The sequence below is a fragment of the Pleurodeles waltl genome, chromosome 8 (assembly GCF_031143425.1).
Source record: "Pleurodeles waltl isolate 20211129_DDA chromosome 8, aPleWal1.hap1.20221129, whole genome shotgun sequence".
In the NCBI taxonomy this organism is placed as follows: Eukaryota; Metazoa; Chordata; class Amphibia; order Caudata; family Salamandridae; genus Pleurodeles; species Pleurodeles waltl.
Window position 1 is genome coordinate 1,248,425,597 of NC_090447.1, and position 12,177 is coordinate 1,248,437,773.

Genomic DNA, 12,177 nt, shown 5'->3' on the forward strand with positions numbered 1-12,177 from the left:
GTAGGAAGTTAGGCCTATCAAGATAGGGTGTTAGGACATATTATACACTTCATGTCTTTTCATGTTATTGCAAGATGGTGGGGTTCTTTGTAATAATGACTCGTCTTTACAATTCTGTTACTTGCACTGTTCATTATCCTAATCATTGCAGCCCATGCAACTTATCGCAGATTGCAGTTGTGTTAAATAAAAACTATTGAAACTCTACTGCATCTTCGTTATTGCCTGTATTTGGATGAGACATGATATATCTGTGATAAAGGGGTAATCTCCATTTAACCACGACACTCCCTGAGATGTCAAACTTTCGAGTCCATGCTTAAAGGCTGCCTCAAATCACCTTTTACTGTTTGGGTTTTTGGTGAGGTGCTGCTAGTGAGCCGGAAGGGTTGGGACGACAGCTGCGACTTGGTATAGGATAGGCATAGTCGCCTAGAAACATAAGTACTGTCATTTCTTAAACCAGCAGTCTTGCCTAGAGCAAGAGTCCAACTACAACAGGAATACCTAAAAGGGAACTAAGACTACTTAATCCACATATTACCTCTTGCTCCCTCGTATTATTCTGTTTGTACCCATGCGCACTTAGCCCCAAAGTCGTGCTTGCACTCCATGCTCAGGCTTCTCCCAAATCAGGAATTTGTAATACAAGCTGAGTGCAAAGACATCCTACTCAAAACCTATTACCCCATACAGTAGCCCAGGTATCAGGTTTCTCGATATGTGTGAACAATTCCACTTACTGAGTGATCATTGTCAATCTCCAAAACTGGAGTCCGGTGGGAGCACGACACTGTAGTCACACACTAAATGTAAGCAGAGGACGATATAAACAAGTACTGTTACAATCCGTCCGTCCCCATCCTTAGTTCTCTGAGGGTTTGTTTTTCTTCCCGTTTCACCGACAGCCCCCTTTCCCTGCTCACCTCATCAAGGTTCTGCCCCTCAGCCACACGTAACTCTGTGAAGGTCGGGGGCAGTACGCAGCTCCATCTTCTTATTTCCTATTCCTCGGTCAGGTGATAGCGTATTGCCTAAAGACAGCCAGCCTGCCTCTATACAAATATGTGTCCATCAGCGTCCACCACGTTGGAGGAATCTTATTCTTTCCGCTTCCGTGATCAGGAGATCACGTGTTGTGTAAAAGCAGCTCGACTGTTCTGCCTATATGGAAATATGTCTCAGTAAACGTCCGCCATATTGGATGTGCTAGGGCAAGACCCATTCCCATTGGTGGCTGCTATTCTAGATTGATAATTGTCGCAAACAATTTTTTCCACATATATAATAAACTATTTTGTACGACTTGAAAACATTCTCTAAATATCCTTAATGCTGATGTACAAATATCATATATAAGACAGCCTTCGAAGGCAAAAAGGTATGTTGTATGAAAGTATATGTGGGTTAAAAATTGGGTTATTTTTCCTGCACAAATCTGTGCTCCCAAATGCTCCCCATATTGCATCTAGCGACAAACACCAATATTCCCAGTCTTGGTGGCCATATCAGTGGTTTCTCTTCGCGCGATCAGGTGGTTCTGTACTTCATAATTTACTTATTGATACCTTGCATATACAGTCACTATATGGGTATACTAATCGGAATTACAAATGTCATTTAAAATGTGTCAAACACATAAGCAATCACTATGTGGGTGTACTAGATGAAATCACAAATGCCATTAAAATGTGACATCAAAACCTGGTGTTTTAAATTAGGAGGCCTTCTGATGAGGTGCATTGACTAATCTTATATAATGTATAAAGTCCACCTCAAACAACTACATATCCCTTGATTAGTAGCCTACTCCTAAATATATCTTGTCTAAGGGGAGTCTAGGGAGATTAATAGAGTGATTTTTATCACTCTTGCTGCCTCAAGTCCACGTGGTACCCCCCATCTTATCAACCCCATCTTGGGGTCACAATGGGCCCAGTTATGCTACTGGGGTTGATGTGTCGAAACGCATCACCCCGCCTAATCTTGCTACTGACTGCTAACAATTCAATTGGTGCCAGTGTATTTCATCGTTCAATCCCTGTTCATGCTTTGGATATGGTAAATCCATTGTTGTTCTCGTCTGAACAAAAACATTTTCTTGTTCACCGTGTATGGGGTTGGATAGTAGGTTTGTCCAATACTGTCCAACTGAAATCGCCTGCATCATGACCCATTTTGTTTTTAAAGTGGGTTGTCATTTTAGTTACTGTTCTCTTACATCTGATATTACTACGATGTTCCATAATGAGGATCTTTACCTTTCGTGTTGTCATCCCAATATATAGAAGGTTACCGGGGCATTTGATCAAATAGATCACATTTTCAGAATTACAATTTACATGTTTTGTCTGTATCCAAGGGGATGCCAAACCGACATCAACCATCTTGGTGCTCTTCATTAAAGGGCAGACACTACAAGAGCCACTAGCTGTGTGACCCCCTTACTAGTGGTAAATTCCACATAATGGGTTCATTCCTAATCCCCGAATAAGGGGGTTTTGTATGTATCAGGAGGTCCCGGATACTCTCACTTTTTTTGAAAGCGAACATAGGTTTTTCTAATTGGAGGCCACCTGAATGTAAAATCCTCCAGTTTCTATTAATAATACGTTTCACTTCATTGGAGGCTGTGTTAAAGGTTGTTACATAGATAAATCGATCCATTGCCGGCTTTCTACTCTCCTCCAACTGTGCTTCCCTATCACAGTTTCTTGCTCTCTTTTTTTGCCCTTTTCACAATCGCCAAAGGGTAATCTTGGTCCGTAAATTTCAGTTCAAGAACTTTGGATTCATGTTTAAAATCTGCCAAATTCTAACAATTTTTCCCGAATACAGATGAACTGTCCATATGGTAAGTTCTCTCTTAAAGACCTAGGATGGAAAATTTCAAACGAGAGTAGACTGTTTTTATCTGTAATTTTATGGTAGACCATAGTGGATAATTTGCCTTTCACTGGTCTAATGTCCAAGTCCAAAAAGGGTAAAGACTCTCGTAATTGTAGCAGTAAAAAACAAGAGTAGATTCATTAAGCCATTTCAAGAAATGATCAAGGGATTGTGAGTCCCCTCTCAATATCAGGAGGACATCATCTATAAAACGGCGCCACAGTCTGATAGAATTTTTCCAAAGTTGCTCCTGATTAAAGATGAACTTGCGTTCAAATTCTGCCACATACTAACAGGCCAGACTCTGCGCAAAGGTACTACCCACTGATGTATCATTGGTCTGTAAATAGATTGTCCTGTAATATTCAAAAAAGGTTTTTGTTAAAGCTAGACATGCTAGATCAATGATAAAGGATCTCAGTGTATTATATATCCACTCTTGCTGGTATAAGATATCCTCAATCACTCTTAATGTCTCCTCCTGGGGGATGTTCGTATATAGAGATTCAATATCTACACCCACTAGGAAATCCATCTCAAGGTCAAATTCCATGTCTTTAATGAGATTCATGACGTCCCTTGTGTCTTTTAAATATGACTCACTCTTTTGGACCAATGGTCTCATAAAAAGTCACAAAATTGAGACAGGGGCTCCAGAACATAGCCAATCCCTATTACAATTGGACAACCTGGTGATGGCCTTGATTGTTTATGCACTTTTGGGAGGATGTAAAAGTAGGGGGTCACTGTTTCTTCTTGATAAAGAAACATCCCTTCGTTATCTGTACTCCATCCTTGATTGCCTCCTCCACCAGACCACGAATCTCTTTAGTGGGATTTTTTACTAGGAATTTATATTCACGATGATCTGATAACAAACGCAGACATTCCTGATCATATATCTCCCTAGTCAGGATAACAATGGCCCCTCCTTTATCTGCTGGTTTAATAATCTTAGTGTTGTGATTCAATTCTGGTATAGCCTCTTCCTCCAATCTTGACAAATTCATAAAGGGTAGTTCTGGTCTGTCCCGCATAGTCTCTACACTGTGGATCAATGCCTGGTCAAAAGCCGCTACCTCACAAGGTAGCTGGACCAAGGATGGTGTAAAAGTAGATTTTGGTCAAAAGTTAGTGTCAACCTGTGTGGTAGGTGTTTCCTCCTTGTTACCAAAAAAAACCCTCAACCATACTTTTCTAAAAAAAATTCCTCCAGTTCCTGTCTTAGTTTGAAGATAGCCCATCTATTTATAGGAATAAAACCCAGACCTCTTTTCAGGACAGCCTCTTGGGGAGCCGGGAGGATCGTATCTGATAAATTCATTACTAAATTCAACCTTTGCTCGTTCCTCATAGGAACTCCCAGGACACGCTTCTGGTTACTCCTGTATCACAGGCGGTGGTCTGGAGTGATCCCCTTGGTCCTCTCTGCCAGCTATCCAACTTGGGAGACGGTGGGCCCTTGTCTTTCCTTGCAGGACAGTACCCCTGTGCACCATGTCTCTTGCAGCTACCAAGGCTTGTTATTGCCTGCTCCAAGGGATCTTCAGGCTCCGAGTAGCCCCAACACTTCTTCCTGCCAAGCAGTCTCCTCTCTGCTGCTCCAGCAACATGGGACTCCTCTTCAGGTGTGTTGCCTAGACCGCACTACGACCTACTGTGCCTGCTGCCAGTGGGCTGCCTGTGGAGGCTGGGACTGCTTCTGTTGGCTTTCCTGACTGCTGAGGGTCACCCCGGGCTCCCTTCCAAGGGTTGAGTTGCCCTGGGCCTTGCTGGTCCTCTTCAGCTTTGTAACTTTTCTTTTGCTCCTCTTGCATTTGCGAAGGCTTGTTGTTGGTTCTCCAACAGCACTGACCAACTGTAACCCAACAACTGACGTGGGACACCATGTGCACTGCTCCAAGAACTCCTCTTCAGCTTCTGGGCTCCACAGCTGGTCTTTCCCAGTCGACCTGGTTCTTCATCCACAGAAAGGTGGGTAGTAGCTCCTACCTCCACTGGACATTCCATGATGGACTCGACTCTGTCCCCTTTTTCTGCAGGTCCTCTTCTTTCAGAATCCACTGTTGGTTTCTTCTAGACTGGTCCCGTTCTTGCACAATCCCTTTTCTAAGGCCTCCTGTTTGCCCTTGGGAATACCAGGTACGCACCTCTGCTCTCCTGGTTGGTGGGGGTCACTCAGGTACTCCGTTCTTGGGGTTCCTAGTTCTCCCAGCTCCCCTCTAACAAATCCAAATCCTTAGGTAGGAGACTTCTTTTCGCATTCCACTTTCTTAGTATATGGTTTGACCCTTCCCTAGGGACCTTACTATATTCATTAAGTACTGCCAATGCTTGTTGTTTCTAGGCTAATTTCAAAATTATATTGTGTAGTACATAACTAGTGTGTCCTTGCCTCCAGTTTGGTGGGGCGGGGGGGGGGAATCCACCCAGCCAGTCATTGGGACCCAGCGATCAGTTCATCCTGGCTGCTTGTACTGCTGCGGACGGCAGTAACCGGGCCAGAGGAGCATAACCTGGGGTAGCATCGTACCTTCCAGAGCCTCTCACATCAATCCGCCCTGTTCCCAGGCCCACTGTATTCGCCTAGCGCTTACTTCTAAGAGACTATGGCTGGCGCGGAGACTGGGCCTACCCGGTATGAGTTAACCCAGGCCTCCATCTCGAGCTCTGCCCCCTCCCTAGTGGATGATCAGCTCACTGCCTCCCACTGTACTTACAGGACTGGGGTGAGCCCGCCTCCATCCTCAGGCTGCACACACAGGGTAACACCTGGAAAACACCACTGCTCAGACCCCCAAGGTACAGTGTTGGACATTAAAATCTGCTTCCCCTTTCCTGGATGAGGTGCTGCTCCATTGCTAGTCACGGGTCGAGCGACACGATTAGGATGAATCCATAAATGTTGGTAAGACAGGTGAGGCCAACCCCGCAATGTCCACCGGGAAAAATCCTGGCTCTGATGGCTTCCCCACAGAATTTTACATTAAGTACAGAGACCTACTCATCCTCCATCTGTTGAACCTCTACAAGGTGGCTATTCAGGATGGCTGCTTCAGTCTAGTTCTCAAGAAAGCAATGATCATAGTTCTTCCAAAACTTCTCCCCTCACCTGTTTCCTGCACAGCGTATAGGCCCATATCCCTTATTAAAGCAGAGATTAAAATCTTTCAACTATCCTAACAACCATCTGTGCCTTGTCGAGACTTTAATCCACCCAGACCAATGCAGCTATATGCCCACCAGGAGCATGCAACATTGCCGTAGGTGCTTTCATGTGGCTCTGGAGCATCGAGATCTTCTGTCACCCCCAACTAGCACTACTCCTTATAGATTTCGAAAACGTTTTTGATACTGTTGATTGGGGTTATCTAACCCATGTACTGGAGAGGGCGGGGGCAGGTCATCGATTCCAGGATATGGTCTGGGATCTCTACTCCTCTCCGACAGCACAGGTTCAAGTTAATGGCATGGTCTCCGCCACCTTTCTTGTAAGGCATGTGACCCGACAGAGATGTCCCCTATCTCTACTCCTTTTCACCCTGGCAATTGAGCTCTTGAGAGGCGATGTACAAATAACAGGATGGGCATTGCCCACTGGACATGAGGATCGCATCACATTATATGCAGATGATGTCCTCCTATATCTTGAGGATCCATCTACTAGTGGCCCTCGCTCCTTACGGCTCTTGGACCTCTTTGAGGAGGCATCAGGGCCTACCATGAATCCAGCCAAATCGGTACTGGTTCCTTTGGTGTTATAATGAGACTGCGTGGACTGGCAACCCTCCTTTCTGAGCCGTCGCCTTAGTATTCGCTACCTTCGCATCCATGTAGCCTTACTTTTCCCACTAGCACAGTCCCTTAATATCACATCTCTTACCCACAAAGTTAAAGGGGATCTCCAGAAATGGCGGGCTCTCCCACTTAACGTCATGGGAAAAATTGCCTTGTAGAAAATGATACTAACTCGATTCCTCTACCTCCTGCTCAAACTTCCAACACATAACTCCTAGACACTGGTTCAAGGAAATGTACTCAACGGTGATAAAATTTCTGTGGCACGACTCACGGCCTCATCTGGCATTTGCGACCTGTCAGCAGGCTCCTTACGATGGAGATCTTGGCATGTCCAATCTATATCTGTACTATCTGGCCTCATATCTGCTAGTAATCAATGAGTGGCTCAGCAGGGGTTGGTCTGATTCAGCCTATCAGCTTGAGCTCCTAACTTTGGGGTTCCCTTGTGTAATGGCAATACTATATGGTGATCCGGTCTCCAATGATCTTCCTGAACTGACCAGAGTGGTGCGCTGGTTGCAGGAATTGTCAAAACTAGAGGGGTTCAATCGCTGAGAAGCAGTTGGATTCACACTCTCAGGAGATGTTTGGGGAAACAATCACATGTCTTCCTTCCAGGAGCTCCAGCAGACATTCTCTGTATAAAACACAATTCCAAAAAATACCTGTAGCTGTACCATGCATTGACACAGATACTCAAAGTCTGGTGGAAAGGCTGGCTGGGACCGTAAGAAGATGGTGATTGGAGGGATGTCCTGATGGCCCCTAGAGAACAGATCATCTCGTTACGGCTCCAGCTTGACCAGACCTACTACCTCCAGTGTGCATATCTCACCCTGGATAGGTTATTCAAAGCAGACCTTCTAGCTAACCCGGCAGGCAACACCCATTCAAACTCCTAACGACCTTTTTCACATGACATGGTCCTATCCTGCTATAACATGGTATTGGGAATCAGTGGTGGCTGAAGCCTCTGATGTTCTGAATGTGGAAATTGATATGTCCCCCTAATGATCTTATTGGCCATGATGAAGAGGGTGGGGGGCATCCAGGCAGACCGCACCTTCCTGTGGATAGCGCTACCGGTGGCCAAGCATGACACTGCAGCGCACTGGAAGGCTCACACGCCCCCACATTGTCTCACTGGAGATGTGGGGTGGATTGGTTTACTCTGCAGGAAAAGCCTGTCTGTCAGGCCCGGGGAAGTTCAGCCAAACGCATCAAAATCTGGAGCAGATGGAATATGAGCTTGGGTGTGGGTTGCTTGTAGCAGCGTGGACTGTGCGACCTATCACGTTTGTTGTATAGACTATTGACATCTGATTTACTTATTGTGACAAAATATTGGCCAAGACTTATGGCGTGTTCTCAGACCACGTGATGTGGACCTGTAGGCCTTTAACCTGTTCTGTGTCTTGGACGAGATGATCTCGTCCAAGGCTACAGTTCCTCTGTGCCTTGGACGAGATCATCTCGTCCATGGCACAGGGGAACTTGGAGGCACGCTAGCGCAGCCCCCGTGCACCCCCCTTCTCCCCCAAGGCGGGGGTGGAAGGGGAATACCTTCCCCTTCCACCCCCGCCCCCCCCCCCCCTTTTGACGTCAGCGCGCGAGTGCGCGCTGATTTGTCACAGGGGCCTCCCCAATCGCGCTGGAAGCTCTGCTTCCAGCGCGATTGAAAGAGAAATGCAAAAGCAGGGGAATTTATTTTAGGGCATTCCTGGTCCGAGCCCCACAAGTCACCCCATCTTGGATTCCCCTAGGTCTCTAGTTTTCAGAAATGCACAGGTTTGGTAGGTTTCCCTAGGTGCCGGCAGAGCTACAGGCCAAAATCTACAGGTAGGCACTTCGCAAAAAACACCTCTGTTTTCTTCCAAAAATGTTGATGTGTCCACGTTGCGCTTTGGGGCGTTTACTGTCGCGGGCGCTAGGCCTACCCACACAAGTGAGGTATCATTTTTATCGGGAGACTTGGGGGAACATAGATTAGCAAAACAAGTGTTATTGCCCCTTGTCTTTCTCTACATTTTGTCCTTCCAAATATAGGAGAGTGTGTAAAAAAGACATCTATTTGAGAAATGCCCTGTAATTCACATGCTAGTATGGTCACCCCGGAATTCAGAGATGTGCAAATAACCACTGCTCCTCAACACCTTATATTGCGCCCTTTTTGGAAATACAAAGGTTTTCTTAATAGCAATTTTTTACTCTTTATATTTCAGCAAATGAATTGCTGTATACCCGGTATAGAATGAAAAGGCACTGCAGGGTGCAGCTCATTTATTGGCTCTGGGTTCCTTGGGTTCTTGATGAACCTACAAGTCCTATATATCCCCGCAACCAGAGGAGTCCAGCAGACGTAACAGTATATTGCTTTCGATAATTTGACATTGCAGGGAAAAGTTACAGAGTAAAACGTGGAGAAACATTTATGTGTTTTTCACCTCAATTTCAATATTTTTCTTTTTCAGTTGTTATTTTCTGTAGGAAACCCTTGTAGGATCTACACAAATGACCCCTTGCTGAATTCAGAATGTTGTCTACTTTTCAGAAATGTTTAGGTTTCTGGGATCCAGCATTGGTTTCATGCCCATTTCTGTCACTGACTGGAACGAGGCTGAGAGCACAAAAAATTGCAAAAATGGGGTATGTCCCAGTAAAATGCCAAAATTGTGTTGAAAAATTGGGTTTTCTGATTCAAGTCTGCCTGTTCCTGAAAGCTGGGAAGCTGCTGAGTTTAGCACCGCAAACCCTTTGTTGATGCCATTTTCAGGGGAAAAACCACAAGCCTTCTTCTGCAGCCACTTTTTCTAAATTTTTTTGAAAAAAAAAACTAAATTTTCCCTGTATTTTGGCCAATTTCTTGGCCTCCTTCAGGGAAACCCACAAAGTCTGGGTACTTCTAGAATCCCTAGGATGTTGGAAAAAAAGGACGCAAATTTGGCTTGGTTAGCTTATGTGGACAAAAAGTTATGAGGGCCTAAGCGCGAACTGCACCAAATAGGCAAAAAAAGGCCTGGCACAGGAGGGGGAAAAGGCCTGGCAGCGAAGGGGTTAAATAAAACAATACAATTTGTTTACATAAACAAAGTGAACAAGTTATTTACCTTTAGTAATGCTCTTTTTGTCGTATACTCTATAAAACTGCAGATTTCTCACCTTTAGACTACTCTAAGGCTACAGATGTGATGTGGAAGATTTCTCAGCACAGACCTTGTGCAACGGTAGCTGGCATGCTACAGACCTGCATCGACTCCACTCTGTCCTGTAAGTAACAGTTGTACCTGCACATAGGCACCACCCAAGTAAACAAACTTCAGCTTCTTTCTGGACAACGTCCGCACTCCGACATGTAGCCCAAAAACCAATAAGTCATGCCACTGTGCAGATCTCTAATTTGGGAATAGAAAAGAGTCCATTCCATAGAATCGGAGGAGAGAGCGTGATGAAAATTATGAGGTTAGACACAGTAACCATCAGAAAGAGCATTACAGACGATAAGTAACTTGTTCTTTCAATGGATACTTGTAACAGCAGACGCCTCACCTTTAGATTAGATACCAAACCAAAACCTCCCTGGGTGGCGGGTTGTGGAATGGTTAAGACAAAATGATCCTTCAGTACTGAATGACTTAAGCGCACTTTCCTTTGGATCTGGCACTGCATCATCTAAGTGTGTACTGATGCCCACGTTGCTGCCTGACAAATATCCAAGACAGGCACTCTGCATGCCAAAGCACTGACAGCAACCATCACCCTGGTGAATAGCACTCTCAAGCCTTCAGGAGGTTGCTTTTTGGTTAAAGCCAAGCTGATCTCAACACAGAAGACTCTCCACCTGTCCTTTCCTGTACTGGCTTGCCTTTATGTGCCCTGGAGAACCCCACAAATAACTGATCGTCTACTGTATGGTCTTAGGTATTATTGATGAAAAAGCACAGCACTCTTTTGTGCTCCAAATGATTAAATTACTCCTTTTGTGAAGTGTGAAATGGGGCAAAGAACCTCGGAAGAGCAACTGACAGTCAGATGTGAAAGGGAATCATAACTTTCCACAGACAGACATTGCAATTCTCAACCCCAGTTTGTCCAGAAAGAAGGTGGTGTAGGGAGACTTGATAGACAAAAGGTTGAAACTCACTCATGGGACGTAATGAAACTATTGTGATGAGAAAGACAATATTTAGAGTCAGGAGATGTAGAGAACAGCTATGCAACAGCTCAAAAGGTTTGCACATAAGAAAAGGACTAAATTAAGATACTACTATGGCATTATGAAATGTTTTGGAGGAAACATGGAGTAATCCTTTGAGAAATTGCATCACAACGGATGGTTTGAACAAGAACGGATGATGTGGTAAATAGAAACCGGCCAAAAGGGCCACAAGATAACCTTTAACTGTGCCAACCGTATGCCCTTGATGGGCCAAAGACACAATAATCAACAGGACAGTCAACTGTTTGGCCTGCAACTGGTAGGTATTATGGGTGCTACACCAGGACAAGCTTGCCCCAGGGTCCAGAATACACAGACTTTGTAGAAGGACAATTGGCTGTTAGGATAAGATTCACTGCTCTGGAAGGGAGATCAAATACAGTCAACTGCCGCCACTCATTCCCCATGCATGGTGTTGTTCGGGAACACCAGAACTAGCGTCCTCCGAATGGACAGCAAGAAAGCTTTCAACCCCAAGCAGATGGCTCATACCTCCAAACAGGTTGATGTGGAGTTGATCCTCCACCAGAGGCGAGGCCTCTGATCTCCACTTCTTCCATACGGCTGCCCAAGCCCAAAAGGGATGCATCTGTAACCACTGTCAGCTCTGAGTGGGGATGGGAGAGTGGACTTACACTGATCAAATTGCGGTCCTGCAGCCACCATTACAGGTTATTTGCAGTCTCATCCGAAATGTGAAAAAGTATGGAGAGGTGCCCTTGATGTTGCCCCTACCGGGACTTCAGATATCACTGCAGTGCTCGCATATGCCACTTGGCATGCTTGACCATCATGGTCCAGGAGGCCATCAGCATCAGCAGCCTCCAAGTCAACCTTACTGAGATCCAGGACAACAGTGAAACATCAGGATCATAGTCTGAATGCCCTGGACTCCATTCTAGGGGATAGGAGCAAAATTGCACTGTATTCGGAATGGCTCAGAAGAAAGGGAGCGCCTGCGGAGGAGTCAGTTGTGACTTCGGCACATTTATAGTGAACCCCAATGATGTGAGGAGATTCGTCATAGTACAGAGGCGGTTGACGGCCGTATGTGGCATATTTGCCTTCAGCAGCCACTCATCAAGGTAGGGGAAGATAGAGACTCCCGACCTCCTCAGACTGAGTGGCAAACACAGTCATCACCTTTGTGAAAACCAGAAGTGCGCTGCGGAGGCCGAACAGAAGCACAGCAAACTAAAAACAATTGTGGTCCACCGTGAACTGCAGGTAATGCCAGTAGGCCCGAAGGACTGGGATGTGAAAATAAGCAT

At 45.4% G+C, this 12,177-nt stretch overlaps 1 protein-coding gene across 2 annotated transcripts in view; it reads right to left on the minus strand.

The window, feature by feature from the left end:
• PDS5B (PDS5 cohesin associated factor B) overlaps positions 1–12,177 on the minus strand; it is an 813,886-nt gene that overhangs the window by 365,388 nt on the left and 436,321 nt on the right. The gene's annotated exons all lie outside the window — the stretch shown is intronic.